General features: G+C 42.5%; 1 protein-coding gene across 1 annotated transcript in view; it reads left to right on the forward strand.

Moving 5' to 3' along the window:
• Window positions 1–886: 886 nt before the first annotated feature.
• Susd6 (sushi domain containing 6) overlaps window positions 887–24,858 on the forward strand; it is a 92,942-nt gene continuing 68,970 nt past the window's right edge. The window contains exon 1 of the mRNA XM_051196233.1: window positions 887–1,036. The gene's annotated coding sequence lies outside the window, so the exon portion shown is untranslated. The remainder of the gene's footprint in view (window positions 1,037–24,858) is intronic.

Consider the following 24,858-nt stretch of genomic DNA (forward strand, 5'->3'; position numbering starts at 1 on the left):
CAGGTCAAGTACAAGGACATGGGCACAAAAAGCCACAGTTTCTACTATCATGTGGCCACCCCTCTTCAGTGAGAGGTCACTCCCTGTTAGATGGGTGCAGCAGGCCATGTTTGCTCATTTGAGATGTGCTTGATAGCAGAGCAAAGCTAGGGGCCATGCCCTCAGTCCCGGGTTCCCCTTCGCTTGCTGGAACATCAGTTTTCTTCAGTTTGAGATTCACCAGGTCCTTTGATTGTGCAGAGGTAGCACTTTGGGACACCCATTAAAAAGATTCCCGTAGTCCATCCCAGCTTTATAGACTCAAGATGGCTGAATCTACATTTCCACACCTACCTAACCCCTCGGGGCACTGTTGAGGTACTTAAGTTACACACCATAACCTAGAGTACTGCTTAATAGGGGGATAATAACCTGCTTCAGAGATAGGTCAGGCAACGTGTGCGACAGAGCCTCTTAGACAGCAATACACTTCTTTGCAAATGACAGTAATTAAAACATCCAAATAATAACCAAACAATACAGTAAAAGAACTGGAGAGCGCCCTGGAAAGGTGACGAACTAGTGTTTACATGACAGCCAGTGCGGTCAGAGCGACTGTCTCTTTAAGGTTCCACAACCCCCCCCCCCCCACACACACCCTCTAGGGGCGTGTCAGACAAGGTCGACGGCGCGTGCGCACGAATCCGCCGGGCGGTCGCAGCGACGCGACGCCGGCGCTTGTTGCGTGCGCGTCTGGCCCCGCCCAGGCCCCCGTCCCTTCCCTTCCCCCCGCCCTCCGCGGGGCCTCCCCCGCCCGCGCTGTCCAGCTGGGCCAGTGACGCTGGCGCAGCGACCGCCCCGTTCCATCCTCCGAAGCCGGCCACCGCTCGCGTCCTGCTCCTCCCGCAGCGCCCGACAGCACGAGCTAGTCCGGGGCACGCGAGGCGTCGCGGGGACCCGACAAGGAGTGCAGGAGGGCGCGCGCAGCGGCGGAGCGGGTTCTGCGGCGCGGGAGCTGCGAGCGCCCCCTTCCCGGAGGTCTCGGCGCGACTCCCGGGTGAGTTGTCACCGCCGCCCGGGCCGGAGGGCCGGCTTTGTGTCAGCGGCGCGCGGGGCTGCATGTCAGGGCACGGGCGGGCACGCACCTCCGCGGGGACGCGGGCCTCAGCGCGGCCGCCTGCTCCGGCTCTGGCCGGTGTCAGCGGCGCGGGGCGCGCTGAGATAGCCGGGCCCGGCCGCTCTGAGGGCGGTGGCGTGGCTGTGCGGTGCCGGGACCCGAGGATCCGCGGCGTGTGGAGGCCCTCGGTGTGGCCGCGCTGGCCCTTCCGCCCAGCAAGCCGCGGCCGGACGGGCTTGGCCGAGGTGGCTTTCCCGAGGAAGTCTTGCAGCCGCTCGCGTGTGCGCGTGAGCTTCCCGGAGCCCCAGAGCCCGGTCGCCTCTTCAGTCGCAGAAACTTTCTTATTATGTGGGATGAAACTCGCCGAAGCCGCTTCCTGTTTTGTTTTGTTTTGTTTTTGTAAATGTGTCTACATATAGACTTGATTTTTGAGTCCTTCTAAAATCGCAAATATTTGTGAGTCTGACGTCCCCTTCACGGTTGTGGTTGTGCAGCCACCGTGGTGGAAAAACTTACCTGTAACGGAATTGGGAGGGCAGCAAGGCCTAGGAAAAGAGGCGTCAAGTTCATGGGGAACTTCACGGTTTGGCAGAGGCCTAAAGTTGTCACACACTTCTATGGTGACAAGGCAGTATGCTGCCCTTTGTTGCTCTTGCTGACTGGTTTGAAGTGCTCTCTCTGTACAGAGAGGTGCACGTTATTCAGTTCAGTTAAGCCATGTGTCTTTTACTCCTTTCTCGATCTGCAGTGTCTTTCTGCTCTTCACAGTGATCAATTCCCTTTTTGCTCTTAGAATCCCTTGAGTTAAAAAATGATACACACGAGCACACACACACTTTTGTGTTCTGGGAATTCTACACCCAGATTGTCACCATCTAGTGGAGACTAGTAGAGACATGTCCTTGGCATTAACTTCTTAGTTTTCTGAGCTTTGTACTTTTCATTAGATGCATATGCAAACAGAAATGAGTGTTCCTTTACTTCAGGGGCTTATTGTGTACCACGCTTGTGCTAAAAGTTTCACTTGAGAAATTACACGTCATTGGTGTGCGTGAGTTCGTTCGAGTGTGCGAGCTTGTGTACATAACACACCATGGTGCTGGTAGGGAGGTCAAAGAACAGCTTGTAGGAGCCAGTTTTCTACCTCCCAGCAACTGAACTTTGGTGATCAGGGCTGGTGCCAAGTGCTTTTAACCACTGAGCTAGCTCACTGGCCCAAGTTTCACTTTTGATCTCGTTTAATAACATTGGGGTAGGGTGGATACGATCCGTATTTTCCCAGTTGAGACAAAAGCCACACAAGTTAAATAACTTAAGGTCTCTAGATCTTTCTCAAAGCACCACGACTGGAGGCTGTTTCTCTAACTATAAGCATCCCTGACTTTCTCCTGGATGCACATTTATGCTCACCTTTTAAAAAGTCTTCATTGTATTTCATGTGATATACAGCAAATGCCAGTGGTTGCTTGATTTTAGAGATAGCTGTGAGTAAAACTGAAACCAGACAGCTTTCATGGTGCCCAGTTTTTGTTTTTGGTTTTTTTTTTTTTTTTTTTTTTTTTTTTTTGCCCCTCCTCTCTTTTTGTTTTGTTTTGTTTTTTTTTGAGACAGTTTCTCCGTGCAACAGTCTTTGAACTCACAAGAGATCCACCTGCTTCTGCCTCCCAAGGGCTGGGATCAAAGGCGTGCACCACCACACCTGGCTTTGTTAATTGTGGTAATTTTCATTACTGTTTGCTGCTTTTAGGAACGCGTACTCACTAAATTAAAGAGAGGAAGGTTAGTTTCCAGTTTGAAACCTATAGATGGGCTTCCTGTCCTTAGACGGATTTGGATATTGTAGGAATGGTATATAAGTCAAATCCTCACCTACTGCTATAGAAAAGCCTCTGGGTGTGCAGTCCTGAAAACAAACCCACCAGATGACAGTTTGACTTGCTGTGCCCAGCTTCTCCTAAACTAGCATTCAGGCTAGTAGAGGAAGGCAGGTTATGGAGAGGTGCTGGCAGGTGGCAAGACCTCAGCACTGTGTGGTTTTCTGGCTGGTTTCCATGGTATGGTGATTGATCTGGAGTTCTTATGTAATGATGCATCTTCCTGACAGGGGATTTCCTTCTCTGCTGTCCTGGGGCAGCGGCTCCTGCCTCACTGATCCCTCCACACACATGCATACATGTACCCACCAAAGGTACTAATTCACTTGGCTTCTAAAAGCAAGACTTTTTTTTTTTATTACAAGTTTATTATTACTGTTTTGCTCACATTATGCTTGTCCATTTCTCAGATTAAAACTTAGCACTGGGGAGGCCTGAGGTAGGAGGGTCATGAGTTCCAGCTAGCCTGGCCACACACCCGTAGAAACCCTGTGTCAAAATCAGATGACAACAACAAAAAGGCCCCCACCCTCCTATTCCTTGCTCTCACTTCATACTTTTCCTTGTGCTTTTTCTGTATCTTTGGTTCCCTTGACAGCTGTTCATTGCTAGTATCCTCTGTAGGCTTAGGGAAATAATAGTGTCTTAAAAATTCACTTAGGGGGCTGTAGAGAGGGCTTAGTGATTAAGAGTGCATTCTGCTCTTGCAGAGGACTGTAGTTTGATTCCTAGCACCCAGATAGCTCAGTCATTCATAACTCCAGCTTTAGGGGGTGGGGATTGATTCCCTTTTCTGGCCCCATGAATGCACATAGATACCTACACATAAACAATACAATCTTAAAACTTGTTGAAACTAGGCATGGTGTTGAATACCTTTCATCCCAGTACTAGGGAGGCAGAGGCAGAGTTTGAGGCCAGTCTGAGCTGCTTAGTGAGTTCAAGGACAGCCACTTCTACACAGTGACATCTTGTCTTAAAAAAAAAAAAAAAAAAAAAAAAGAAAGAAAGAAAGAAAAGAAAAACAAGTTGAAAATCCAATGAGGAACATGATTGTCCTCATTTCAGTACCAAACAGGTGATCTGAGAGAATGAAGCAGAACCATTTGCTGGCAATGAAGGGAAGCCAAAGAACATAGGGTGCGTGTTGTTCTCCCTGTTTCCCTGTTTATCAAATGACAAGTCATAAGTAGGGGCAGGTCCTTGTAGCTGTTGGATTGGCAAGTGGTCTAGTTGAAGCTGATGAGCAAAATTCATTTACCTTCATCTATATGCTTGACATGGGATTCCTGATGAGAACATTCTCTCAAGCAATAGAGAATGGAGAAAATGAGCAGATAAAGGAGTCATGTATTAAGTTCCAGGCCAGCCTGGTCTACAAAGCAAGTTCTAGGACAGTCAGAACTGTTATACAGAGAAACATTGTTTTGGAAAAAAAAAAAAAAGGTATTTGTTGCCAGGCAGTGTTGGTGCACACCTTTAATCCCAGCACTTGGGAGGCAGAGGCAGGCGGAACTCTGTGAAGTTAGAGTCCAGTCTGGTTTACATAGTGAGTTCCAGGACAGCTAGGGCTACACAGAGAAACCCTGTCTAGAAAAACAAAAAACAAAGTGGCTGGAAAGGTAGCTTATTGGTTAAGAGCACTGACTATTCTTCCAGAGCACCTGAGTTCAATTGCCAGTATCCACATGGCAGCTCACAACTGTCTGTGACTACAGTTCTTGGGGACCTGACACCCTCACAGACATACATGCAGGCAAAACACCAATACACATGAAATAAATAAATAAATAAATAAATAAATAAATAAATAAATAAATAAATACACCAACAAAAGAATTGCTGTGTTGCAGACTTGAATGTGAAGATTATGACATTTGGGTTAAGGGCAAATATTGAAACAGATGTGATGAGATTCTTTTGACTTCTCTAAAAAATGCTTCTATGCAGGCAGGGATCAGTCTCTGTCTCAGACTATTTTCTGTTATTGTAACAGAGTACCTGAGATGTGGTAATTCATAAGGAAGAGAAGCTTATTTGGCTCACAGTTCTGGAAACCAGGAAGTTGGAGAGCTTGGCACCTGCATCATAACACAGCAAGCACATGGTATCACATGGTAAAATGAGCAAACTTGGTAACTTGAGTCTCTTCCTCTTGTAAAGTCAGCATGGGTGCCCCACCCTTGAGACCTCATTAACCCTAGTTATCTGCTAACATATCCATTTACCTTCTAGTCCCAAATAGAATTAATATATGACTTTGAGGCTTTTCTAGTACCTGAACTTTTAGGGGACATATTCGAATCATGTGATAAAGAGGAGGGAGAACCTTCAATTCAAGGTTAGTTTGAGTTGCATAATGAGACCCTGTTTCCAGACAAACACATAAAACAAAACTCACAGCATCTACATATGTAATACTAGCGAATGGTCGATTGTTTCTTAGAAAATTCACCTAGCGGGTGGTTTTTAGAAAATTCATGCTCATAGGTATATGGATACTTAAAAACTTAAAGCAGTGGAAAATACTGGGATGTGGGAGGACTGTTTGCTTGCTGATGGGGCTAGAAGCTGTGTGATGAGGATTTGAAGCTGATAATCTTGAGACCCAGAAAGCAGTCAGGCAAACCGTGGGGTGACTGACTGACCTTGGCATGAAGATCTATTAACTATACCATGGCTGAGACTTAAATAGACATTGATCTTTTGGCTGGTGTATGATCATGAGTTCTGCCCTGTAAAAATCTTTGTTGGTCCGATAGGCACCTGTTGTTTTCTGTCTTTATCCTATCTGTGTCTGTCTGTCGTGCCCTACCCCTTAGCTCTTTAGGACTGAAAACAAGCAAGGTTTCTTCATTTGCTCTTTTGTCTTCTGGTTCTCAGCTGTGTGTAGAGGTCTCCAGGTACCTGGTAGATCTGGAAGTGATGGTGTGTCACTGCCGCTTGGATCCCAAGGCAGAGGGACAGTTGAGTCTGTGAAGGTACTAGGTATAAGAGTAGCACGGAGTACAGCAGCTATTGTGAGAACTGAGCAGGGATTCAGACTGGTGTTGTCTGTGATATGTCTTTCTTCTGGAGACATCTGAAGGCTGTATGCCAAGCATTCATGCATACTCCCGAAACAGGATATTAGCAAAGCAGTCTCTGAAGCAGAAACAGATGTATTTGCCTGTTACTGTGGTCATTGTTGAGAGAGCTCTAAAATTACCTGGTAGCTGTGTGCCCTGATATACCCCCTCCTGAGTACCAGTTTAAGTGTTTTGTTTTTGTTTTTATTGTTTGCAGTGGTCCATTGCTTGACTTGTGAAGCTAGCCTGGGATTCCTCGGGACAGCAGCAGACTCAAGTGCTTTTTCAGACTGCAGAGGTGGTGACTAGCAGTTCTTTATTACTCAGAGCAGGATCTTTTTATGTTGAAAAAGTTAAATGGCTCGGGATTCTTGTCTCCTGTAGTTTGAGATTGAGCAAAACCTCAAGAGAAGAGATTCGGATAGGGACTCTTCCAGCCTTCCTTTTCTTACCAACTTTTCTCAAGGAGGAACAAGCATCTAATCTGCCCAAACCCATTTACCACCAGCAGTGACTCATCTGCACCCACACGAATTTAAGATCAGAGTGGAGTTGCCTTTCTGTAGATTGTCCTTGCTTAGTTCTCTTTGGCTAGATTAGGCTTTGGCTTTTGATGAGGCTGTGAGTGACACTGGCTTTTGGGAATAGGATAGCTGCATATTAGTCCAGTTCCTCCTGCTTTGGGTTGCTCTCAGTAGATCTCTGTAAACTAAGTGGGCAGGAGTCTGAAAGGGGGAGTCAAGGAGCCGTGTTGCCTATTTCACATCTTAACTTGTAATTTCCCCAGCAGACTTTGTTTGAGGGAAGATTGTGGGGGAATTTTTCCTTTAATTGCCATTAAAGTGGAAAAAGATTACAGAAAGGTTGGAATATACAGGGGGGAAAAAGATTGTTATTGTGTAGCCTAACATGTCTTTTCTGTATATTCTGTTTCTAACATCTTTTGTGGTAATATTCCTAAACATGTAGTTTTGAATTTTGTTTTGCTCAGTGTTCTTCTATAACCATTTTCCTGTGACTCACCCTTAAAAGTTCAAATGGCTTTGTGGTTATAGCTAACTAGCTACTAGCTAGCTAGGCTTCAGTGTTTGCTAAAGGAGAATTTTTTGGCATTTAGCATATTATTTTGTCATGTGCCTTTTTAAAAAGAAATGGCTTTGTTGGTTAATAAGTTATCTATAATGAAAATCCACCCATTTAAAGTCTGGCTTCTTTCATTTGGCATGTTTTTGAGGTTTGCATTAGCGTATGTTATTCTGTTTATTGCTGGGTATAGATTCTGTTTATTTCTTTGTATAGATGTACCATTTTTTAAGATTGTTTTTATTTATCTTTTGAGTTTTTCAAGACAGGGTTTCTCTCTGTAACAGCTCTGGCTGTCCTGGAACTCACCTTGTAGACTCACCTGCCTCTTCCTCTCCAGTGTGCTGGGATTAAATACATGAGCCCCCATTGCCTGACTTTTTTTTTTTTTTTTTTTTTTTTTTAATAAAAGGTCTCACTATGTAGCTCTGGCTGTCCTGGAAAGTATGTTGACAAGGACAAGGTCTACCTGCCTCTGCTATTGATGCTGGGATTGAAGTTGTGTGTCACTATTGCCCAGTCTATACCACTTTCTTTATGCATCAATTGATAGACATTTGTGTATACAGTGCAACTGTTTTTAGTATATTTGCAGGATTGTATAAGATCCACCAATCTAATTTTAGGCTACTCAATCCTAAGGGAAATCTGTTAACAATTACTTCTTGTTCTAGGTCACCACTGGTCTACTTTCTGTGTATGTTTACCTACTTGGTATACCTACAATATTATTGTAATTATGGTATGTAGTCTTTAGTAACTGCCTTCTTTCATTTCTGGTAACTTTTTTTTTTTATGTGTATGTATGTTTTGTCTGTGTATGGTATTCATGCAGTACCCTTGGCTGCCAGAAGACGGTGTTAGATACCCTGGGACTGGAGTTAAAGACAGTTGTGAGCCACTGTGTGGGTGCTGGGAATAGAGCTTGAGTCCTGGGAAGAACAGCAGTGTTCTTGACTGCTGAGCCGTCTCTCCAGCCCCACTCACTGTTGTTAAGGTTTGTTGGTGCGGTACCATTTATCTGTGCTTTAGTCCCAGTTTACTGCCACATGCTGTTTCTTTGTATGGATACACTACACCTTACTTATGTATCAGCTAATGGACATTTGCGTTGTTGCTTCCACATTTGGTTTTACATATATGTTATGTGTAGTCATGGATTCTCTGCTGGCTTTGAATTTGAAGTTCTCTTACTTCAGCTCCCAAGTGCTGGGATTACAGGCATATGCCACCATAAGTCAGCTGATAACATCCTTGTATAAGTTTTTGTGTGGACATGTTTTTTTCATTTCTTGGGGCTATATTTTAAAGCTGCATCCATATTTCTGGTTTTAGGTTAGCCTACTTAGTGATACAGTTTGAGGAAAAACAATGTTAGAACAAAATCTCTTGGTCTTGTGCTGTTGAGATTGCCCTATAGTGCAGAATCTAATGATGAGACATGACAGAATAGTATCTAAATTTAGTGCATATACTTACTGCTTTTTTTAAAAAGTAGAATTTTTCAGTGTGAAGCCTCAGTTCTAAAGTGTCATTGCACTTCTCAGAGAGACCTTATCCAGCACACCACAGTGCTTTTATTATTAAATGTGATCTGTAGCTCTTAGAAGTTTTTCCTTTCCTTGTAGAGATTGTCTTGGGGTTCCATGTGCCTTCTGTGGAGCCAACCAGTCAGGCAGGGAAGATCTGAAGTAGCTTTGAGTTCAGTGAATATGCAGATCTGAGAAACAGTGCTCTTTAGAGCAGCTTTCGAAATCTTCATACAGGTTGACTTGGCTACAGCTGAGTTTAAAAAAAAAAAAAGATCAGGCTAGACAGAAGGAGCAGATGGTGCTGCTGAGAGTGCCATCTCCTCTATGGGAGCTAACCCTGAGCATGTTCATCAAGCTAGCCATCTTCCTGGAATAATGTAATGGCTTGTTTCCTTTTGCCCTTGTCCCGATTGGAACTAGCCTTCATAATCAGCAGCAGGCTTTGTTTTTGTTGCCCTAGATCATTACTAAAAGCCCTTGAAACTACACACTTACAGGTAACCAGTTGTTTTTATCAGTGTCAGAACAGTTTCTTTCTAGAGAAACATAGGACAGGACACATGCCCTCCAGGACAGACAAAAACGGGGAACTTTAGTTAGCCTTCTTATATCTGGAACCAAGCCAAAGGTTAATCCTTCTGCAAAGTTCTTCAGGTGTGTGTGTATAAATATTCATGAATGCTGCTATAACTCACCTGGCAGAGTTCATTGTCTAAAATGTTGGGATTTGGAGTAGGCCCTACTGTTAATACAAATATAAACCTTAGAGTTTCAGGAGGCCCAGTGAGGAGTCAAATTATTTTTAATTTTACTTATTTTTATTTTTTGAGACAAGGTCTGTCTGTTTAGCCCTGTCTGGAACTCACTGTGTAGACCAGGCTAGCCTCCAGTTCACAGAGAGCCACATGTCTCTGCCTCCAAAATGCTGGGGTTAAAGGTGTGTGACACCACACTGGCGTAAAATTTTTGACTGTAGGTAGGTTCTGGATTCCATCAGGTTCATGCAACAAACCAAGTATTTGAAGAGACACTGTAGGCTCATTAAAGTTGGGAGAATTGGACTTTGAAGTCTGGGATCCTCTTTTCCTATTAAAAGAAAAAGGAGAAGTGGAGGCTCAGAGCTCACTTGAAAAGGGTCAGTGGAGAACCCAGGCTCCTTCCTACCCCAGTGTGATCACCTTTGTCATTTTGTTTCTTGTCCTCCTCTGGGCCTATCTTTAGAAAGTGGATTGGGTCCCCAGCCAAGTTTGTGATTCATATTGTTTTGTTTTGTTCTGAATAAACTCATGTTCTTCTATGGTGTGTGTGTGTGTGTGTGTGTGTGTGTGTGTGTGTGTGTGTGTGTGTGTGTGTGTGTTTGGAGACAGGATATGCCACCAAGTCTGGTCTGGAACTGGCAAGAAGCTGGGAATGACCTTGAACTATGATCCTCCTGCCTTTGTGTCCCAAGTGATGGATGTATCCTGATTTATTTAGTACTAGGGATAAATGCTGGCAAACATTCTATCATCTGAGCTTCCCTAGCCTCTGCAGTGCTGGTTTTGAAGCTAATAGTCAGTGACAAAGGGGAATGTGCCTTTGTGATGTTTGAAGGTGTACTTTTAAAAAGGAGACTTTTTATTTTGAGAGAGAGGGTGGTGGGAGAGACTGAGTCTGTGTGTGTGTTTGTGTAGGGATATGTGTACTTGAGTGTAGGTACCCATAGGGACCAGAAAGGTGTGTTAGATTCTCTGGCCCTGGAATATAGGTGGTTGATCCACCCATTGTTGTTGATGGAAATCAATCTCTGGTACTCCCGAGGCAGTACATGCTCTTAACTGCTGAGCCATCCAGCCCAAGAGAATGCTTTTTTTATATGGGTATAGTTGCATGATAGCTAGGCTTCCTAACTAGTTTTTTCCTCTGTGCTGTGCTTTTTGTGATTCAGAAATGCTACTTGACTGCAGTCCAATGGGTTGTGTCTTCTGAGTTTTTATTCTCCCTAGGTCTTCCAGGTGAGACAGTAGCAGGTGCTATTAGCATCCCAGACATAGTAGGATTACTTGAAGATTGGGAGACAGAAGTCATCTGGAAGGATCCCATACCACCACCTCCTTACTTATCCCCCTCCCTACTCTTTTCCTTCCATTAGTGACAGCCCCTTCATAGCTGGAGTTTGACTTCTGGGGTTTATTGTGTGTGCAGTCAGCCACCCACTTAAAAGACACTGTGAACACACATCTGTAACTGCTATGTCTCTAGTCAGCTAGAAAAGAAACAGCTCATATATTGTCTTTTTTCCCCGTTCCTGAAAGCTAGTGAACAAAGTTTTATATTTGGTGCTGTTGTTTTGGTTGGTGTTTTCACTGCATTTCTAAACCATTAGTAAATGGTATGCTGACTGGTGCACACCTTTATTATTAGTCCTTGATTATTTCTCATCCACCTGCAGGTAGAAAGGTCTGCTCTAGGAAGGCCAGCTTCCTTGTTTAATCTTACGGGGATTTTACTTGTTGCATAGCAGGGTAGCAAGGAAAACAGGCTCTGGCTTTCTTGAGAGTTGATTGGTCCATATTTTTTCCTGTTTATGTGTACCCCCTCCCCCAAGTTGTAATAATTTATGAGCAGATAATCATTTTGGGTTTTGGTCGGTGAGAGACAGGTAGATAGTTACTGCAAAAACCCAAAAGAAAGTAAATTTATTTGACAGGTAGTGAATACATAGGCTATGTGCCATATATACATTTTTTGTTTGTTTGTTTGTTTGAGACAGGGTCCTGGAATTTGCTATGTAGGTTGGTCTCAATCTCAGAGGGATCATTCTGCCTCTGCCCCTAGATTAAAGACATGTGCCACCATGCCCAATCCATATATATAGTTCTTAAAAGAGCACAAAATAGTCACGGTACTTCCCTGCATGGAGTTATCAGTCTAGGGAAATGCCCAGGAGTTAACTTAGAGAACTCTGTTGTATATTGTAGACACAAAACCTTACCATTCTGACTTTGTTAGTGGTTTCTGTATATTGGACTTGCAGTCACCCTGAAGGGGCCTTGGGCAGAATCCTTGGAGAGTTCCTTAATCTCACTAGCAGTGAACTGCTTGCTAGATCTAGGAGCTTGATCTGGGTGGTGTAAGACTTTTTTGCTGTTTAGCTTCACTTACTCAGATTTTAATCTGAGGGAGTTTTAGGAACCTAGAGTCTGTGTCTTTATGTGTGTTGTATATGTGTGTGTTGAGGGCGTAGCAAGCGGTTAAACAGTAGCCTGGGCTGACCTGACCTGTGAGAAGAAGTGACTGTCTACATAAATAAAAATATAGAGATTTAGGATTATTGGAAACCTATGTCTTTAACTGCTTATAAAGCCACAGTTAAATAATGCCAGGAAAATATCTTACCAATTAATAATTCTAACAAGGCTTATCTATAACTCAGGCTATTCAGTTTGAGGCAGGGACATCTCATGTTTGAGGCAGCATCCATATGGTGAAACTCCATTTCAGAAATAAGAGTTGTATACCATGTGTGTGCCTGGTGCCTGCAGAGGCCAGGACCCCTTGAAACTGGAGTTTTCAGGCTGTTATGAGTTGCCATATGGCTGCTGGGAATCAAACTTGGGTCCCTTGAAAGTGAAGCCAATGCTCTTGGCCTTCAGTCTTGGCCTTGAACTCTTGAACCGCTTGCCACGTTCTATGGCTTATAATAGGTACTTTCATGTTTGCTTATGTGGTACTGGGATTTGAACCCAAGGCTCTGTGTAAGATGAGTTTTTAATTGGTCTATATAATAAAAAGAGTCAGATACAGTGGGAAATGCTGAGAGATCAGCGAGGAGCAAGCCACAGCACACCTTACCTCCTAAAGCATCTCAGTAGAGAAGAGAGCGATTTCCTGTTTCTCCCTGCTTATATCCTGTTTCTGCCCAGCTACATCACTTCCTGTCACAGACCACCAGACCTCTATGGTTAGCTAGTGGCAAGCTCCATTCTCTGACCCCCAGACAGGCTTTATTTGTGTAAGAAAGTTATCATTATAGCTTTGTGCATGCTATGTGTGTCCTACCAACTCAGCTACATCCCAAGCCTTACACTGCCTTTTATTTTCTATTGAGAGAGAAAATGGGAAGAATGTGGGAGAAGGGGATAGTTGGATAGGTGGTGTGTATTCCATAGGTACTTTTCCATCTTTCTCATATTCCCCTAAGTGGTTTTTTGTTTTTGTTTTGTTTTGTTTTTGTTTTTGTTTTGTTTTGTTTTGTTTTTTCAAGACAGGGTTTCTCTCTGGCTTTGGAGGCTGCCCTGGAACTAGCTCTTGTAGACCAGGTTGGTCTTGAACTCACAGAGATCCGCCTGCCTCTGCCTCCCAAGTGATGGGATCAAAGGTGTGGGACACTATCACCACCCAGCTAAGTCTTTATATTTTACTTTATTTATTTGATTTAGGGGTCAGGGTCTCACTATATAGCAAGGGCAGTCAAAAATAAACTAATGGGGCTGGAGAGATGTCTTGTCAGAGAGTACTGGCTGCTCTTCCAGAGGACCTGGGTTAGATTCCCAGCACTTACATGGTGACTCATAACAGATCTTTTTCTGACCTCTATGGGCACTAGGCACATTTGTGGTACACAGACATACATGGGAGCAAAACACCTATAAAATATTTTTAGAAAACATTACAGGGTTCTTTAGGTGTTAGGGTTGAAAACAAAAAAGGTGTATCTGCTAATTTGCAGGCGCAGGTTTTGTTTCTGTAGTCCTGTTGGCTTTTGTAAATAACTTGGTAGGCCTCAGTCATGCCCTAAAACCAATTCATTTGTTTTTGAGCTTAGAGAAATATATATGTCACTGAGTGTGAATTCAGCTATAGATTAAGGAAATAGTTAACACAGGATGCTTTGTTTCTTCTCAGAAAAGAAAATTTTTATTGGTGCTTTTCATTTGTTCTGTGTATGCTTGTCTATTTTTAGGAATATAAGTAAAGGGGGGGGTAGCATGATGTGAGAGTCATTGGTGACACCTTTAATAGGGAAGATATAGATATGGTGGTGCTAAGGTAAAGAAGTTTTCAAGTAATGCATCTAGACTCGTGCAAATTGTACAAGAATTTATTGAATGTCCTCTCCCATATTCTTTGCAGCAGTTTAACAATTAATGATGCATTATTTGAGTTGTTCTCCAGTGTTTCAGTTAATTTTTTTTTTTTTTTTTTTTTTTTTTTTTTTTTTGAGACAGGGTTTCTCTGTGGTTTTGGAGGCTGTACTGGGACTAGCTCTTATAGACCAAGCTGGTCTCAAACTCACAGAGATCTGTCTGCCTCCTCCTCCCAAGTGCTGGCATTAAAGGCATGCGCCACCACCGCCCAGCTTCAGTTAATCTTTTCTTACACATTCCAGATCCCCTAAGTGTGTTTTAAATTTCCTATGTTTACTCTATGGACTAAACATCTATACTAATTAATAGCAACAAAAATGCAATCATTTCTGCATTTTATAAGTTGTTTTCACACAAGACACCTCATATAAAACATATGTGCCTTCAAGGTTGTGAGTTCTTCATCTGTGGTTTCATCTAACTTTACATTGACAATTTGGGGGGAGAAAAATGTGTTTTTCTTGTTAATTTCTAAACAATATAGCATAACAATTTGTACAGCATTGGTCATATAAGTAATATAGAGAGGATTTAATATATATGGGAAGTACATATGTGGGAGAATATTTGTAAGTAACTGCTATGCTATTTTTAAATAAGATACTTGAATAGCTTCAGATTTTGGTATCTTCAGGAGTCTTGGAACCAGTAATCCTTGTGAATACTAAGGAACAACTGCACTTGAATTTTAGTCCTTTTTATACAAATGGGAAAAGCAAAACATTTGACAATGACTTGGGATTTAAAAAAAATGATTTCTTTTAACATGTGTGAATGTTTTGCCTGTATGTATGTATGTATGTATGTGTATGCATCATCTGTGTGCTTTGGGCCCTCAGAGTCCTGAAGAAGGCATTGGCAGGAAGTTACAGATGGTTGTGAGCTGCTATGTGGTTCCTGGGAACCAAACCCAGCAAGTGCTCATAATAACTGACCATCTCTATCTACCCTTCCCTGAAGGAGCTACTATATTTATATAATTAAGATGCTGACAGCCTTAAATTCAGCATTGATAGCTCATGCTAGGAAAGGGAAACTCCCAGGATTTCAGATCCATAAAACGTACTTGCTGAGTAACAGCAGTTTAATAGCAGTAGCCCCTTTCCTGTTCCCCTAGCTCAGCACAGAGGTCCTAAAGTCAGTGTATTTTTGTGTATCGAAGCAAAAATTCAAACAAGGGGCTGGGAAGATGGCACAGTAGTTAGAACCAGTACTGCTATTGAAGAGGATCCACCATCCATGCTGGGCAGCTCACTACTGTCTATAACTCCAGCTCTAAGAGGGAATCCAATGCCAATAGCTTGTGCAGGCACTGGCACTCAGGCATGTTCATACCTGCCCACAGACAGACAGACAGATACACATACACACACAATGATAAAAATAAATCTGAAAAAATGCAAATGTGTATAATTTGAAAAGGCAGCCTTAATATCCTAAGGAAGAATGTTCCCATATAATACAAAGGAAGAGGAGGAATGTCCCCAGGGACAGAGATAATATCTCAAAATCTATATGGTTGATGGTCAAATAGGAGTAAAACAAAGCAGAGATGAACGGAGTTCATTAGGGTACTGCAAACACTGTTCCTTGGGGATTTTGAGTGGTCCAGCAAGCTCATCCCAAATTAGGTATTGTTGGAATCTTGGTTTTTAACTATCCCTTTGTAATCATCTGAACTCTTAGCCTGATGGTGTTTCTGAGGGCTTCTGAAGACACTTTCCTTCTTTTGATATTGCTAAGAGGAGACCAGCATGGTCTCTGGCTCTAAACCGTTGTCCTTGTGTTGTTTCAGAGGCTGAAGATGAGACTGTGCGCTGCAAGGACAGTATAGCTGTGGCTGCCTAGAATAGAAAGAATATGAAGGAGTGCCAGCATTCTTGGACTAGAGATGTACTTGGGCAGCCTGCCTGCTTTTTTATTTAGTTGGGAAAGTGGAGGAGTAAAACTGGCTGTGGGCCAGATGCAGTTTCCCTGTTCCTGTGTCCTTTGAAAATGACAGTTGTTTTCATAAGAGAGTTTTTAGTAGGAGGCAACAGAAAAGGTAGTGGGCTTAGAGCAACCTTGCTTCAGCTCAGCTCTTCCCAGTTGTATGACCTTGAGCAAATTGAACTTTGATTTTCACTCTTTAAAATTAGTTTCAGATGAGGTCTCACTTTGTAGCCCCAGCTAGTCTCAAACTCAGCAATCTTCCCGCCTTAGCCTTCCTAATACAGATAGGCATTCATCACCATGCCCAAACTGATCCTTCAGTATTGTAGTTTGTAAAATGGAACTGATGTTCATTCATCTCTAGAAAGGTAGCTTATTAACATATTAATGATTACCTGGGGAGGGAATTCTAGGTCATAAAGATAAGAGAAACTATAACTTCATCTTCCCTTATTCTCTCTTTCCCTGTCCTCTCTCCCCCCCCTCTTTTTTGGGGGGGGTAGAGGAGAGGTCTCTCTCTATGAGTAACTCTGGCTGTCTCAGAACTTGCCGTGTAGATGATGAGGCTGGCCTCAAACTCACAGAGATCTGGTAGTCTAAACTATAACGTCTTAAACCACTTTTGAATGTTACTTGAATTATATACTAGTGATATGTTTAACTTCAGTATTGTATTAAAACCACGTTTAATACAGTTGATATGAAAATCAAATGGACGTATTTAAAACAGAAGGCACAGTCCCGACAACCAAAAGATATTCAAATAGCTGCTTGAGGAAGAAATGATAAAAGCAGATGACTCTTGCTTTCATGGTGTTGGAGTTTCCTGTCTGAGTACATGGATGTGACGAAGTCTTTTTTGCTAAATCTCAGCTTCTTCAACTGAAAATGGGAGTTAACAATTGCATGTACTATATAGGCTGTGGGTTTTGAGGATTATTTGACGTGCCTGGCCTGGTATCTAGCACATGGTATCTAGATAATGCTGGTGTTGTCGGCTCTTGTTCTCAATCACTATGGCTTGAAATAGGGTGGGGGTTACACTTTAAAGTTACTGAGGGCGAGGCACAGGGTGATTAAGTGACTTTGCCCCCCTCCCTATTTCCCTTTTTTTCTTTTTTAAATTTTTCCCCCTTTTTTCTTCTTTTCCTTTTAGCTAGGATCTTGCTCTATAGCCACCGCTGTATAGATCAGGACACCAATCTTAGCAACATGAAGTACTGTAATTTACTGTGTTTGGAGCTAGAACCAAAGTTACAGTGATTTCAGAGCCAGGGTTTCTTTCATGGGAGACAACATCTATGGGGATAGGAATAGTGAGTGTAGGATGAGCTGAAGACAAAGATAAAACAAATATCTGAAGAAAATAGGTGTTTAGGAGTGCAAGGGTGCTTAGGAGTGGATTGTTTAGATGAAGGGTCTGGGAAGGAAAGGCCAACAAAACCAGGCTAAAATGGTAAAAGAGAAGTGGAGGTATATTTCTGGGGGCTTGTGTATACTGCTTGAGGACAATTCTTCTGTGAGGGATACTCTCTGGGGTTTGCTTGGGACATAGAGGACCAGATAGTCTCTCCATTTAGGGAGAGGCAATTGAGCCCCTATAGGAAACCTTTTAGTTCCTGGTATTTATAGACTGGCCTAAGCTCTGTAAAAGGCAACTCCCACTTCAATTAGCAAGGCAGCATTATGTGTCTCTGAAGCATCTATGGATCCCTGTTTGGCCTGATGGAAGGGCCTGAACAATGTCCCATTACATATTAGCCAGATTCCCTGCTGCTTCAGAGGTTATTTGTACAGGGGCAATACTGACATTTCCCTCTAAGTGACCTCTGGATGCTCCCTTCTCTCTCAGGAATGAGTTGGAGTCTGGCCTGGGAATAGTAGCACTCTTGTCTGTTCAGGCTGGCTAGGAATACCCAGGAATGATGAATCCTGTTGTTTCCCCCATCCTCTGGCTACAGGGCTAGGGTTGTTCTGGTCTGACAACTGTGTAGTCATTCTAATCTAACATGGATTTATTGAATATGTGCTTGTGTGGATGGGGTTGGGTATTCAGAAATGATGGAGACAGGTTTCTGGCCCAAGGAGGGCATTTGCTATGTATTCAGTTCCTACCCTTTGACTAGCTGATTTTTCTTATAGCAGGAACTGTCCATAAGCTTTCAGTCTGATCTAACATACGTGGTTATTGTGAAGCTTGAATATAGTCACAATGGGTTAAAACACATTTAAAATGCATAAAGCCCAAATTCATATAGAACTAAATTAATACAAGGTAGGATGATACTAAATGCTAACATGTGTAAAGCGATTTTTGTCTTGTTTGTTTTGAGTCAGCATTTTGAAATATAGCTCAAAGTGGCTTCAAACTTATAACATAGTCAAGGCTGTTTTTTTCACTATTCTTTTGTCTTACTCTCCTGGATTCTGAGATTACAGGTATGTGCTATCATTTGAAAAGCTCTCTTTGTGTTAGACACTGTTCTTTCCGTTTTGTATATATTAGTTTGTCTTCCCAGCAACTTTGAAATTGTTTGTAACCAGTTGTACATATACATATTTTAAAGTTTAATTTTTTTTTGAGACAGGGTTTCTCTGTGGCTCTTGTAGACCAAGCTGGTCTCCAACTTACAGAGATCCTCCTGCCTCTCTCTGCCTCCCAAGTGTTGGGATCAAAGGCATGCACTACCAACGCCTGGTTTAGTTTAAATATTTTTATAGTATTGAATATTGAACCCAGGGTTTCGTATATGCTAGGCAAATGCTGCACAACTATGTTACATCCTACCTTGGTTTTTTGTTTTTTTGAGACAGGGTTTCTTTGTATAGCCCTAACTACCCTGGAACTCACTCTGTAGACTGCGTTGGTCTTGAACTCACAGAGATCCTCCTGCCTCTGCAGCCCAAATGCTGGGATTAAAGGCATGCCCTTTTGTTTTTTGAGACAGAATTGTGTGTGCCAGGTTGGCCACAAGCTTTCTATAGAGTCAAGGGTAACTTTAAACTTCTGACAGTCCTGCCTCTATCCCCCAATAATTGGGATTGCAGTTGTGCATCATTATGTCCTGTTTATAGTGTTGGGGATTGCAATCAGAGCTTTGTGCTTGCTAGCTTGTTTTACCTACCTTTTAAGGTGGTTGTGAGAGGTGGTTGTGAGGGCTAGATCAGACAGTAAGTATAAAATGTTTAGATTCATGTTAGCAAATAAGCAGTCATGCTAGTTAGTATAATAATAATGGTGCTATGATCTTGAGTATCCTGGGATGGAATTATGATCACTTCAGTTATTGAGAATAATAAAATGTCTGTCTCCTCACTAACACAGCCAGGCCAGTCTTGTAAAGGACTGCTTGGCATCTCTAGGAGGCCTAGTCCTGGGGCGGGGGTGGGGGGGGTGGATGGGGAGGGTGAGGGGGTGATCATGCAGTAACAGGTATTCTTGGGTCAGCTCCTAGATTTAGTTTTCTGAGGCCTGTGTGGAAGAATACAGTGTGACTGTTCTGGGGTGCTTGAATCTGTCACTGGTGGGAGGGAAGTGCTTGTTTAGAAAATGTCAGAACTCACCAAGTTATAACTAACAACACTTTGTTCTTCTTCCAATCTGCTCTCTTTCCCCCTTATGCTTATTTAATAGTTAGAAAAGTACTAGAATGCACTTTTCCTGTGTGAAGATCTTGAAAATCTTTTAGAAATCACAGATATTTAGGGTTAGTGATACAGCTCTGTTGGTAAAGTGCTTGCTTAGCATGCCTGAAGCACTGGGTTTGAGTCCCAGCATCACATAAAGCCTGGCTTGGGCATAAACGCCTTTAATCCCAGGTGGATCGCTTTGAGTTTGAGGCCAGCCTGGTCTACAGAGGGAGTTTGAGAATAGCCAGGGCTACACAGAGAGACACTGTTTAAAAAAAAAAAAGGAAAGAAAGATATCAAGGTCATCTTCAGTTAAATAAGTAGGTTTTAGGCCAGCCTGAAATATAAGAAACCTTACCTCAAAGAAGAAAAAGACAAAAAAAATTATATGTAAGGCTGTTTATTTGAGAAGAGGTCTTGCCATTGGCCAGTCTGGCCTTGACCTTTCAATCTTCTTGCCCTACTTTGAGACAAGCCTTTCGCAGTGTCTATGCCTCATGTGTCCTGTCCCCTTCAGGGTCCTTACTGTGAAAAGCTGGCACCCTGTTTTCAGGATGCTGTGTACTTATTTTTGTCCTCATATGTTGACACTTGGTTCCTGGCTTTCTACTCATTTTTCATAGCACAAGAAAGGAATCTTGGGTTCCTTATTGCTACAGGAACCAGTCAGGACTTAGGGCTGGAAACTGTTGGTTCTTCTCTCTCACTAAATGCATTCTGGGAAGGCTCTGCCAAAAGGGGAAATTGATTGTGTAAGAAGGGCACTTCCCTTACAGCTTTCAAAGCAAGAGCTTCCTTCCCCTTTTCCCTTCTTCCCATAATTGGAGTTACCAGTAAAACTGTAGTGCAGGACTCTTGAGATGTGTTTGTCACAGTGTGATGGACAGAGGAGGTGCCCTGTTCTTGTCCTTATCTTCTCATCGATCCCCTTATAAACAGGAATTACAGGAAATCACAGCTAGCATATAAAACCACAGGCAGATGGGAAGGATGGAATGTGTAACCCCCATTCCCAGAAGCAAGCAGAGTGCTGAGCTGACTGACCTTAGCATTTAGCATCTGTCAGCTGAGCCAAAGCATCAAGGTCTGAAGATAATGGCACCATCTGGGGATGGAAACCTGAATCTTCCAGCTCTGCCCAGTGCCCCTCCTTCAGATCCTTTCTTGTGCTACCTTCTGCAGGTTCCTGTCACCAGTATCCTGACAAGACTTCTTTTGTGTTGTTCTGACTGGTCTTCCAGGTTGCTGTAGTTGCTTTTTGCCAGGGTCAGTTAGCTCCCTTTCACAGTGCTTATCATCTCAAGGGGTTAGGTAAGTGAATAAAAACTGTGTGTCAGGGTGTGGCACCCCTATTCATTCCTTCCTGTGTTCCTGGAGGGCCTCAGCTAATGCTGTGGAGTTGGATTAAGTCAGGCTTCCTGCTCAAGAACAGTTGTTTCCCATTGCATACTGACCCAAGGGGGAGTTTCCCAGCTGGCCCTACCTGAAGAGTTGGTTGAATATTTAATACTTTGGAATAGCCAGAACCTGTCAAGTGGCAGAAACTAGGAAAACCAGTAAGAATTATCATGAGGATCCTTGGACTTTCCCCATCTAGGATGCTTAACTTCAGTGTTCTGCTCCAAAAAATGTTCAAGAAGGAACATTCTTATGTGTTCCCCCCACCCCTCTTTGCTTCTTGATACTTTTTTTTTTTTTTTTTTTTTTGGATTGTAGTTTTTAAGACATGGCTTCATTATGTAGCTCAGGCTGTCCTCAAATGTGTGATCCTCCAAGGTCAGCCTCCCAAGAGCTGGATTACAGCTTTATACCATGTGACAGATTGCCACTCTACTTTCTCAGCCTTCAAAGATTTTATATCCAACCTCTTGACTTTCCTTTAGAAGACCTTTTTTTGATTATCCTGGTTCAGATTAATTTCTTTGATCTCTATTGTTTTTCTTGATTTTGTTCATAACTCATTAGTTGTTTATTCTTCCTCATTTCTCATTATTCATTCTTCACAGTTCAACATTTATTGCACCTACATAGAATATTGAAATAGATGCTCCTGCGTTGGTTGTTTGCTGTCTGAATCTGTAGCCTCCTTAGCTCTATTGAAAGTTCTGGTGGGCTTAAGGTCTGTGTCTTATGTACATTTTACAGGCTATGTAGACACGGTTACTAGGACATGATAAAACAGGGAGCATGGTTCTTAACAACTTCAGGTGCCAGAGGATAGAGCAAGGATCTGAAGTTCTTAGGATATTGGGAACCAAGACCTGAGAGAAACTGGCAAGTACAGGTATGGTCAGACTCGTGTCTCAAGAGTTTGTTCAACCTTGAGATTCTCCTAGAAGCTGAAAGGTTTGGGTGGAAAATAAGTTTATTCTAGAAGATTGCTAGGGTTGTTGGAATGGTGGTAAGAGCAGGTGTCTCTTGTTTGATCTGGTTTCTAATAGAAGGTATGGAGAATACTTAGTCACAGGGAAGCTTATAGCTTAAGGGACTGGATAGGAGCACCAGTAAACAGATCTGTCAGACTAAGGGTTTACTTACACATATTATTGACATTTGTATCGAACTTATCTGGGCAGCTTGGAGATTTGAACTTGTTGTGAAGGTATGAACAGCATTTTTTTTTTTCCTTTGCTTTGTCATTGGTGGGGCTTATAGGCCTATGTTTTTAATTTGAATAGTAGAATCTGGATAAAATTAAAAGTAGTGCCTTCTGCTGACTTGGGGGTAGAGTTTCAAGCACCATGTTGATTCCCCCTATTTTTCCTTTTCTCTAGCTCTCTAGGACTATGGAACATTGGGTAACAGCTGTGGGCAGGTACCAGCTTCAGCCAGGTAAATTCCTGAGGTATATCCAAGTTTGCTGAAATTAGGTAGAAAGTGTGGTTGTATAGACAAAACTTGGAGTTGTCATTTTTGTGGAAATGAAACTAGTGTCAGTTTTCTTCTCACAGCAAGACCTTCTCCAAACTTTTCTCTACCTCTACAAATCCTTTATCTAGCTGGGCGGTGGTGGCACACACCTTTGATATCAGCACTCTGGAGGCAGAGGCAGGTGGGTATCTGTGAGTTCAAGACCAGCCTGGTCTACAGAGCAAGGCTCTCAAGCAATACAGAGAAACCCTGTCTCAAATAGACAAAAACAAACAAAAAAGAAACAAACAAACAAAAAAATGGATTTTAGGGTGGCAGCTCTACTATTGTTATGATACCTGCATATACACTTGTGTGTGTATGTATGTATGTATGTATGTATGTATGTATGTATGTATGTATATTATTGGCTAGATTCTATGTATAAGAGAAGACATGCATTTTTTTTTCTTTCTGAGATTTGTGGCTTCATATAATATATTCTAAATTCATCTGTTTTCCTGAAAATTTTTAAACTTCATTTTCTTAAGAGCTGAGTAGTACTTCGTGTGTGTGTGTGTGTGTGTGTGTGTGTGTGTGTGTGTGTGTGTGTGACTTTTATTGTCCATTAGTCTGTTGATGGACAACTAAGTTGTTTCCAATTCTTTGCTATAATGAATAAAGCAATAATAAACATGGGGGTGTAAATATCTCTGTGGTAGTGTATAGTTCTCTGGATATATGCCTAGGAGTAAAATAGCTGGGTCATGTAGTTCTATTTTTAATTTTTTGAGAAGTCAGTTTGGAGATCTGTTTTCCTTCATTCCTTTCCTGTTTTTTGTTTTTGTTTTTATTTTTGTTTTTGTTTTGTGAGACAGGGTCTCACTATGCAGCTTTGGCTGTCATGGAACTCGTTATGGGGTGCAGGTTTGCCTCTGACTCACAAAGATCTGCCTGCCTCTGCCTTCTGAGAATGGGATTAAAGGTGCATGCCACCATGTCTAGGTTCCGTCCCCCACCAAGATTGAGTAGTTCAGAGTGGCATTGAAGTCACTATGTAATGTAGGCTAGCGTCAACTAGTCTTTTTTGTCTCTTCTCCAATATTGGAATACAGGTGTCTATGTGTGTCTGTGTATGTGACCACAATCAATAGCAAACTAGTTATTTCTAAACCTCCTGGTAAGAAAATTCTATACATTATATGTGAGAGTTTTAATGTCACATAAAGAAAAAAGCAGCCATGGAGAACAGAGACATCATTTACCAAAATGGTACACTTTAGAGAAGTTATCTGAATGAAGTGTGTTTTCTGTTTGGAATGGGTATTTTGCCTCTTTTGAGGAAGCCTTTGCAAAAGTGTAATGGCTCTGGAATTCACAGTAGTCATCCCTTTCTATCCTTAGCTGCCCTTCCCTTAATGGGAGCATTCATCTGGAAATCAAAACTGCTTTTCTCTTTTAGGAGTTCAAGGTCTGAAGGGAGAATTTTATGGAGAGAAGGAAGTCTGGATAGAGTCATCTGACACAGACATAAACACCCTCACCCCCACCCATAGCTTTCTCACGGTAGATGTGAAGGAGTTCAGGATACACGTCTGAACATGGCTTTTCAGTCCCTGCATAAGTCATTCTTTTGTCAGGCTACTTACATGCCCTGGTTGTTCTTAGCTGGTTGTGGTCCTAAGGCCAGGATCAGAAAGCTTTTATGATGACTTTGTGGTCCTGAGGATGAGACCCAGGGTTTCATCTTATGTCTTTGTAAGTGCTGTACTACTGAACTGCATCCTCAGACCTCAAAGCCATCATTTGGCAATTGCACTGGAGTATGTGGTCAGAGGACGAATCTGAGGGCAGTGGAGGCAGCAAAGGTATCTGGTGATTAGACTGTTTTCATCATACCTTTGTTTTAAAGTCTTGAAGTGGATGATCACCAGGCAGTAAAAGGGAATGGTAAATAGGTTTGAACCTTATTAGCTTCTTTCTACACATTAAAAAAAAAAGTTTTATTTTGTGTACATGAGGCAGGGTACATGGAGGTCTGAGGACAATTTGGAGTAGATTCTTTCCAAATGGTATTGTGGGTCCTAGGGATTAAACTCAGGTTGTCAGGCTTAGTAGCAAGCTCCTTTTACCAACTGAGCCTTCTTGCCACACCCCCCCTCACAGTTAGAACCAGCTAGCCAAATATTGACATGATGTTTTGCTTTGTTATAAGCAGAAGAGAAATTATGCTCTGTACTTACTCTCTGTTTAGAGTCTAGAGAGAGTTAAACTCCAAAAGTTAAGGATGCTTTCTTCTACCCTACAAATAGTCTGATCCAGAGTGGGCAACCTGATTGAGAGCTGGGGACCACAGAACAATTGCTGTTGAAAGTAGAGATTGAGGTACAGGGCAGCTTTGCCCTGACACTAGGGGCTTGGCCCCTAGGCTGATGGCTTACCTTCCTAAGGTTAGCTTCTCATATGGTGACTGCTTCTCAGAGCTAAGTTGGTGGGACCAGCCAGACAAGGAGGTGGACTCCTGTGGAGTCTTAATTAAACCTGCCTCAACTCTTAATTTCCAAGGGGGTCTCATTTTTTAAGGACCCCCCCCCGTGTGTGTGTGTGTGTGTGTGTGTGTGTGTGTGTGTGTGTGTGTGTTCGTGTTCCTGCACAGAGTCAGCC

The sequence above is a fragment of the Phodopus roborovskii genome, unplaced genomic scaffold (assembly GCF_943737965.1).
Source record: "Phodopus roborovskii unplaced genomic scaffold, PHOROB, whole genome shotgun sequence".
In the NCBI taxonomy this organism is placed as follows: domain Eukaryota; kingdom Metazoa; phylum Chordata; class Mammalia; order Rodentia; family Cricetidae; genus Phodopus; species Phodopus roborovskii.